The 7,136-nt window shown below is 39.0% G+C and overlaps 1 long non-coding RNA gene across 1 annotated transcript; it reads left to right on the top strand.

Moving 5' to 3' along the window:
• Nucleotides 1-4,203: 4,203 nt before the first annotated feature.
• Nucleotides 4,204-7,136, top strand: LOC145803174 (uncharacterized). The gene is made up of 3 exons (XR_014345294.1): nt 4,204-4,493; nt 5,366-5,410; nt 6,869-7,136. It is a non-coding gene; the product is annotated as an uncharacterized LOC145803174 (long non-coding RNA).

Below are 7,136 nucleotides of genomic sequence, written 5' to 3' on the forward strand. Positions count from 1 at the left end.
AGCTTGTTAGCTTTGTGTATCAAGTCCACTAGCATGCATTGCTTGGCCTCTTTGAATGATTTGGCATCATTTGTTATGAGATTTCAGTGCATGTTTCATGGTCATACACTCTCATCTTTCACTCTTTCAATGCGTTGGAGGGTTTGCCCTTTATGCCTTAAACATGAGTCATTGTATATGCCTTTATGCCTAAGCTTGCGAACTATCATTTCAGTGTGTTTTTGGGGTTATTTTTCCATGATATAACTCTGATTTTTGTTGGCAAAGCCATTTCATGCTTGGTCTTGATAGGTGTAGTGTAATCCACCTTATTTGCCTTGCATATTCCATGCCTTATGCCCTTCATGCTAGCTTGTTTTGTCTTCCTTCCATACATGTTTTAGACTCATTTTGACATGTTCTAGGACTGTTTTGGGTTGCCTTTGCCATATGCTTCATGTTTTGCATAGTTGTAGTACAAATGCCTATGCTAGCTTTAAGCTTCGGGCACCATAGCATGCTTCATTTGTGTTGTGTACATGATTTAGCATCACTTAACATGACATTTCAGAGCATGTAGCATTGCCATGTTGCTACTTCTTTCATGCTTTGAATGCCTTTAAGGGTTATGCTTTGTTGCCTTGTTTGCGGTCTAGCATGTATGCCATCTTGCCTAGGTCTTTGAGCCCCCATCTTAGCATGTTATGGTCTTTGTTTAGACCTAATTAAGCTCTGTCCATGGCTGGTTCATGCCTTTGTGCCATGTATTGCATGTCTCCTTTATAGTCCTCTTTGCTAGCTTTAATGCTTTAAGGACCCTAGCATGCCATGTTTACATTGCTTGAGTGATTTGGCATCTTCTTTTACCTTATTTCAGAGCTTATAATGTTGTTACACTCTTACATTTGTCACTCTTTGAGCACTCTTGAGGGTTGTGCTCTTATGCCTAGTCAATGGGCCATTGCATGTGCATGCTTGTATATGCTTTTGTGCCTTCATTTCTTAGCATATGGCCACTGATTTGGGCATGACCGAGGTATGTCCATTTTTGGTTTAAGTCCATTGAGCACCTTATTTGCATTGTGCATGCTTATGTTCTTTGCATTGCGTATGCTAGGTAGTTACATTGCATGGAGTATGCCATATTGTTTCATCGTATTGTGTATGCCATGTTGTTCATTGCATTGTGTATGCCATGTTCTTTGTATTGTGCATGCTTATGTTACATCGCATTGAGTATGCCATGTTGTTCATTGCATTGTGTATGCCATGTTCTTTGCATTGCGTATGCTAGGTTATTACATTGCATTGTGTATGTCATGTTGCATTGCATGCTTGCATGCTTGCATGCTTGGGTTGCATTGCATGTTTGCATGCTTAAGTTGCTTTGCATTTGTTTGGAATAGGTGTTAGTCCAAACACGGGAAACGAGGGATGTTTCATACTTGAAGTGATGAAACGTGTCTCAATTCTCTGTCGCCGACGCTCTTGATCATACATGATAGAGTTCTAGGCTTTATGTGTTTATGTGTGCATTCATTTTACATTGAATTGTGCAATTTGGCTTCTCGGCCATCATGTATCGAGATGCGTGATTGGTGGCTCAAGAGTCAAGAACTACGCTCTCTTGAGCTTATGAAATGATAGGGAGGGTGGTTGTGCACACATATCTTGCAAATACATTGCCATACCCTTTCTTGCTCTCTGTTGCAGCAAATTAGAGAAGTGCAGCAAAAACTAGCTGGCCAGCCAGAAAAACTAGCTGGCCGACCACTTTTTCTGGTCTGCAGCAACAAAAAGTGGTCGGCCAGTGGCTGGAAGCACTCCTAGGTGGTCGGCCATCCTCCCACAGGTCCCCAAGGTGAGTTAGAAGCTTTCTGGAGCTTTGTGCAAGGTTCTGAGAACAATTGCAAATATAGGCAAGTTGGGACATCGCGACGGATTTTCGAACGAGGCGGCCGAGCATGCATACACTCTTCTCCCTTTGAGGCTCCTGTTTTACTGTTTTACTTAGCTAATTTGCTTAGCTAGTTTATGCTTTGGTTTGTACTTAATTAGCTAATGTGCTTAGCTATTCAATTTGTGTTGTAATAATTAGTTATAGCTAGTTATTCAATTTTGTGATGTAACAATTAGTTTAATTAGCTTAGATTAGCTAATTAGCTTCTTATTCGGACCCTCCGTCGAGAGGGCCAACTGTTGTAATAAGCGTGCGTGTGTGTGATGCATGTCTTCCAACCCCCATTTCTTTCTCCCTTTTACTTAAACACTTACGATGGTTAGTTTTAGGGCATATTTCAATTAGCATACCTTATGCTTGCATGCGTGCATCATTCATTTTGTCTTGCATGCACCGAGCTCGGCGCATCATACAAACTGTATTGTACTTTAATACATTTACTTGAATACGTGTTCAAACAGCATGTTATCAAGTTGCATTTCATATGCCATTCTAGAATAGCCGAGCCTATTTTAGTTGCATTCTCGCATGTGTTGCATTAGCCATCTTAACATGAACTAAGATCGTGCATGATTTCTAACTAGTTCTTTGTTTTGGCTCGGAGTACACTGTGAGTGTTTATGCTTTAGCATACTGCATGTGTGTTAGTGTTGCCATGTAAGCATGCTTGGCGTGAGACTAACGGCTTATTTGATTAACTGCTTGAATACCTGTGGGTGAAGGTTGGATTGCTTGAATTGGAACAATTCATCAAAATCCTCGACTTAGTCTACTTGCGAGTAGCAAACTTTCAAATCATTTTCACAAACGAATATGCAATGTTGTGTTCCAACTTAGGCGATCTAGTCTATACTTATTTGCTGTGCGCATCACATAGTAATTCTAGGTTAATAACCAGAATAAGAACACATGTGTTTTCAAAAACAAAATATCATGCTTAATAAAGGCCGATCTTTTGATTGGGCAAGCGGGGGTGCTCATTGCATGACCTTTCCCTCTCGCACCCAAGTTCCCGAGCTGAGGCAACTTTGGTGATGACGGACACGTGGCCTTAGGCACGAGTCAGGGTTTCCTAAATTTCCCAAAATAAAACATTTCGGTGGCGACTCTGTATCTGGCAAAGCAGTCCATGTTTGGCACTTCTTTACAAAAATCAGTTTTCCAAAATGATTTGCCGGATTTGGACTCTTTGGTGATTTATCGGTCTCACATTGCACTTTGTGAGATTAGATTCAGAACTGTGACATGAGTCCGAACTTGTAGTAGCCTAAAAAGCAAAACGGGATTCGCGCCCTCGCAGCGCAGAGCCGGAGAGTTCTCAGGGTGGTCTACACCAGGGCTTTCAACAACAAAGTTAAGTCCAGGAATCTGAAGGAAGGAGATTTGGTGCTTAAAGACAACCGAGCTCCCATCCACGACCCTAGGCGCAAGTTCAGACCCAATTGGACTAGCCCTTACATCATCAAGTCTATCTGGTCGGGTGGAGCTATCGTTCTTATGGACCTAGATGGCCTTGAATTCTCCTAACCAATCGAGATGGACAAGTTGAAGAAATACTATCCCTGAGTGGCTCGCTAGGCCGAAAACCCGAAAGGGCAACCTAGGCAAAAGTTAGAGCATAGAAAATTTGAAATAAGAAAAACTGAGCTCGCAAGGTTGAAAACCCAGAAAGGGCGGCCTTGGCAACAGTTAGAGCGCAAAAGGAGAGTGTTAAAACCCGAGTGAACCCGAACCGAACTACGTAAGGCTTGATTCCCATCTTTGGGATACGTAGGCAACTTCATTCCGAAGTCCAGCCATAAACACTTCCATGTCAACTTTGTCCATGTGATTGTTTTAGCCATCTTTGTCTTTTCTGCATCTAAGAGCTCGGTTGTGATCTCCAGTGCTGTAACGACCCCAAAATCCGTATTAGAGATTACCTTTACGGCCTATTTGGTTAATGCATTTTGATTTATTGATATGTGTTCAAATTGAGGAATTATTTGTTGAGCCACGACTGTAAAATTGAAATTACCGACCTTTACGGGTTCAGAAATCACAATTGAGGACTTGGATGTGTTAATGAAAATTTTTAGAACTATTTGGGAAACATAATTGGAAATCTAATTTGTCTGATTTGTTAATGTGCGTTTTTGTGGTTAACTTTGTACTGCAAATTGAAGGCCTTAGAGGCTTCAGAAATCAGAATAGGGGACATATTTATGATCATCATAATTTTTAGAGTCATCTGAAAAGTTTAATTGAAATTTAATTTTTCGCGATTCGTAAGGGCGTGTTTGGCCCTCCTTATTTGTGATAAAGCTTGTATAATTAAATATATAGGTGTGTATGAGTTATATAAGTGGTGAACTCATACTTTTGGAGTCAAAAAACAAAATATCTAAAGAGAGAGAGAGGAAACCGTGAAAGGGAGAGAGGGAAGAGTGTCAATTTTCTCAACATCCATGGAGGCTTTGAAGATGATGGAAGAGAATTGAAGGAAAGAAAGAAGATCACCCATGGGACTTGGAGGAATTGAAGAGAGCTAAGAGATAGACAAAGATTGAGTTAGGTATGAAAATCTATCTTGAAATCTTGTGTTTAAAGTATCAATTTGGTAAAATCATAGAGATCTTGGAAGATTTAAACCCATTTGGGGTTAAGGTTTATCTATGTATTTACTTGAGCTAATTTGAGGAATTAGAAATTGAGTTCTTTAATTTTGTTTATGAGTGGAGCTCAAGCTCATGGATATCATGAAATAAACTTTAGATTATGCAAGAATCATGTGAATTTGTGGGTTGTGGGTTGTGTTTTTAAGAACCTTGAAGATCATGAAAGATTAAGCATTAATCTTGAACTTTGAGACAAAGATTGAATTGTTTGAAATGAAATTACACTTGGTTGATGTTAGTTTATCATGTTATAGGGCAATTCTACATGTTTTTGAGTCATTTATGTTAAGAACCAAGCTTAAAAATGGAAAAACCAAGTGTTGGAGCAAAAAGAGCCATTTTCGGACTACACACTGCCCAGAGCCGCACGTGCGGCCCTGTTTCCCGCACGTGCGGGAGACAGCTTTGTCCAGCCATCTTTGAATAAGCATATCTTTTGCCTCGGGGCTCCGTTTTGAGTGATTCTTGAGCCTAAAATCAAGCCCCGGAAGTCTAGTTTCCAATGGAAGTGGTCTCACTCCAAAATTCTAAATACAAAAATAGTTATGCCTAAATTAGTGACGATTGTTCACTTTCTGTCAACTAATTTTATACCATTTCTTCACCTAAACCATTTTCCATTGATTTCTCCTGTTTCTGTGACATGGAGTATAACTTATTAAGAAATAATGAGGTTGGTACCACCATGGCTAATTGATTGAATGATCAAAGAGAATAAGTAAATGAGCGAGTATAATCTCATATTATGTGTTGTGCACTGTACTTGTAGGTCGAGACGAGGATATCGTCCTATTACCACCGGGAACCAATCACTGTGAGTAGTAGTTCTGCAATCGTACGTTTACTTACCGTAAATAATTCTTATTGTTAACGTACTGTTCTTTGTAAGCATTTATGTTGTTTAGGGATCGGTGAGAACATTGAAAGATTATGTGCACTTCAGTATGACGCTGAAACTACTCTACATTCTGGTTATGGTTAATGGTTATCCTTAATGTATAATAACCTGTAAATTACCTATAACTCCGCACAAGAATTATTAATATTATGCAACTGGTTGGCAAGAAGGGATTATGAATATAAACCCCGCTTAATGGGAACATGATATTTTGAACGTCCTATCCTGGACTCCTACAGCCTTATTTAGTTCGATACATGTTTTATGACATAGACATCTGCCTAAAATGGATTAACGAAATGAAAATCGAACAGAACCATGGGTTTCCTTATACGTCAAAGAATTGAATATCAATAACATTGTTATATGACTCACGTTATGGTGCGAATTGTTCTATCCCCATGAATAGTACTGTAACGACACATATGTTTCTGTAAATAATTATTATTAATACTTTGTTATATGTAAGATGACTATGGCTACATGTAATGAATCATAAAGGGAAATTTGTGTGCACCATTGTGAACGGTATTTGTATGAACCTGGCATTATTATGTTATGTTTATTCACTTCGTTTATGCTATGACATAATATGAATTGTTCAGTCTTCAAGAACTATTGATTCCTAGTACGAAACTAAGTGCTGCAATGCGAACCACCTCTTGAGTCCATACATACAAGAACTGGGCTTAAAGCCAATTTGGTCCCTTTATGGGTCACCCGGTTATGTGAAATTATGAAAGATATAATTTGTGAAGATATGAAAGGAATAACTTGTGAACTTATGAAAGATATAATTTGTGATGATATGAAAGGAATAACTTGTGAACTTATGAAAGATATAATTTGTGAAGATATGAAAGGAATAACTTGTGAACTTATGAAAGATATAATTTGTGAAGATATGAAAGGTATAATTTGTGAACTTATGAGGCCGAGGGCCACTTTGTGAATTTGTGAACTTATGAGGCCGAGGGCCACTTTGTGAATTTGTGAACTAATGAGGCCGAGGGCCAACTTGTGAATTCTGAAATTATGAGGCCGAGGGCCAACTTGTGAAGTATGAATCTGTAACTTGTGAAACTATGAATCTTAAAGGCCGAGGGCCAATTTGTGAAGTTATGCATCTAAGTTAAGCCAAGGGCTAATTTGTGAATGTGTGAACCCATCAGGCCAAGGGCCAACCTATGAAGTTATGAACCGACAAGACTGTTCTGAAATGTGTACAGAATCAGACTAACCACAGGATTTTTGCATTTACTTATCTAATTAGAGAAATGTGTACATTGTAAATAAATTAAGTTAATCTTTAAATTGTTTATGTACTACTGTTCACTGAGCTTGACTCACTTTGTCTTATGTCTGTTTCTATAGGCACTCCACCTGGAGGTCAGTTTTAACCCATGGCATCCGTGCCTCTTTTGTCAACCTCAGAGTATCCAGGCACTTAAGTGAAGGCAGCCCTTTCTGCTAAACTTTTGATTTTACACTCTGATTGTTTGCTTAAGGTTGATGTATATATAATTCCTTTGCCTGTCCATGTTGTTTTACTCCCAATTCTAAGGGCTGGGTCTGTATATATATATATGTACATAACTAACTCTCTGGTGCACGTCACTGTATGTTTATTTGCCTTATGTTC

This window comes from Camellia sinensis, chromosome 11 (genome assembly GCF_055761805.1).
Source record: "Camellia sinensis isolate YWXY chromosome 11, ASM5576180v1, whole genome shotgun sequence".
Taxonomy (NCBI): Eukaryota; Viridiplantae; Streptophyta; class Magnoliopsida; order Ericales; family Theaceae; genus Camellia; species Camellia sinensis.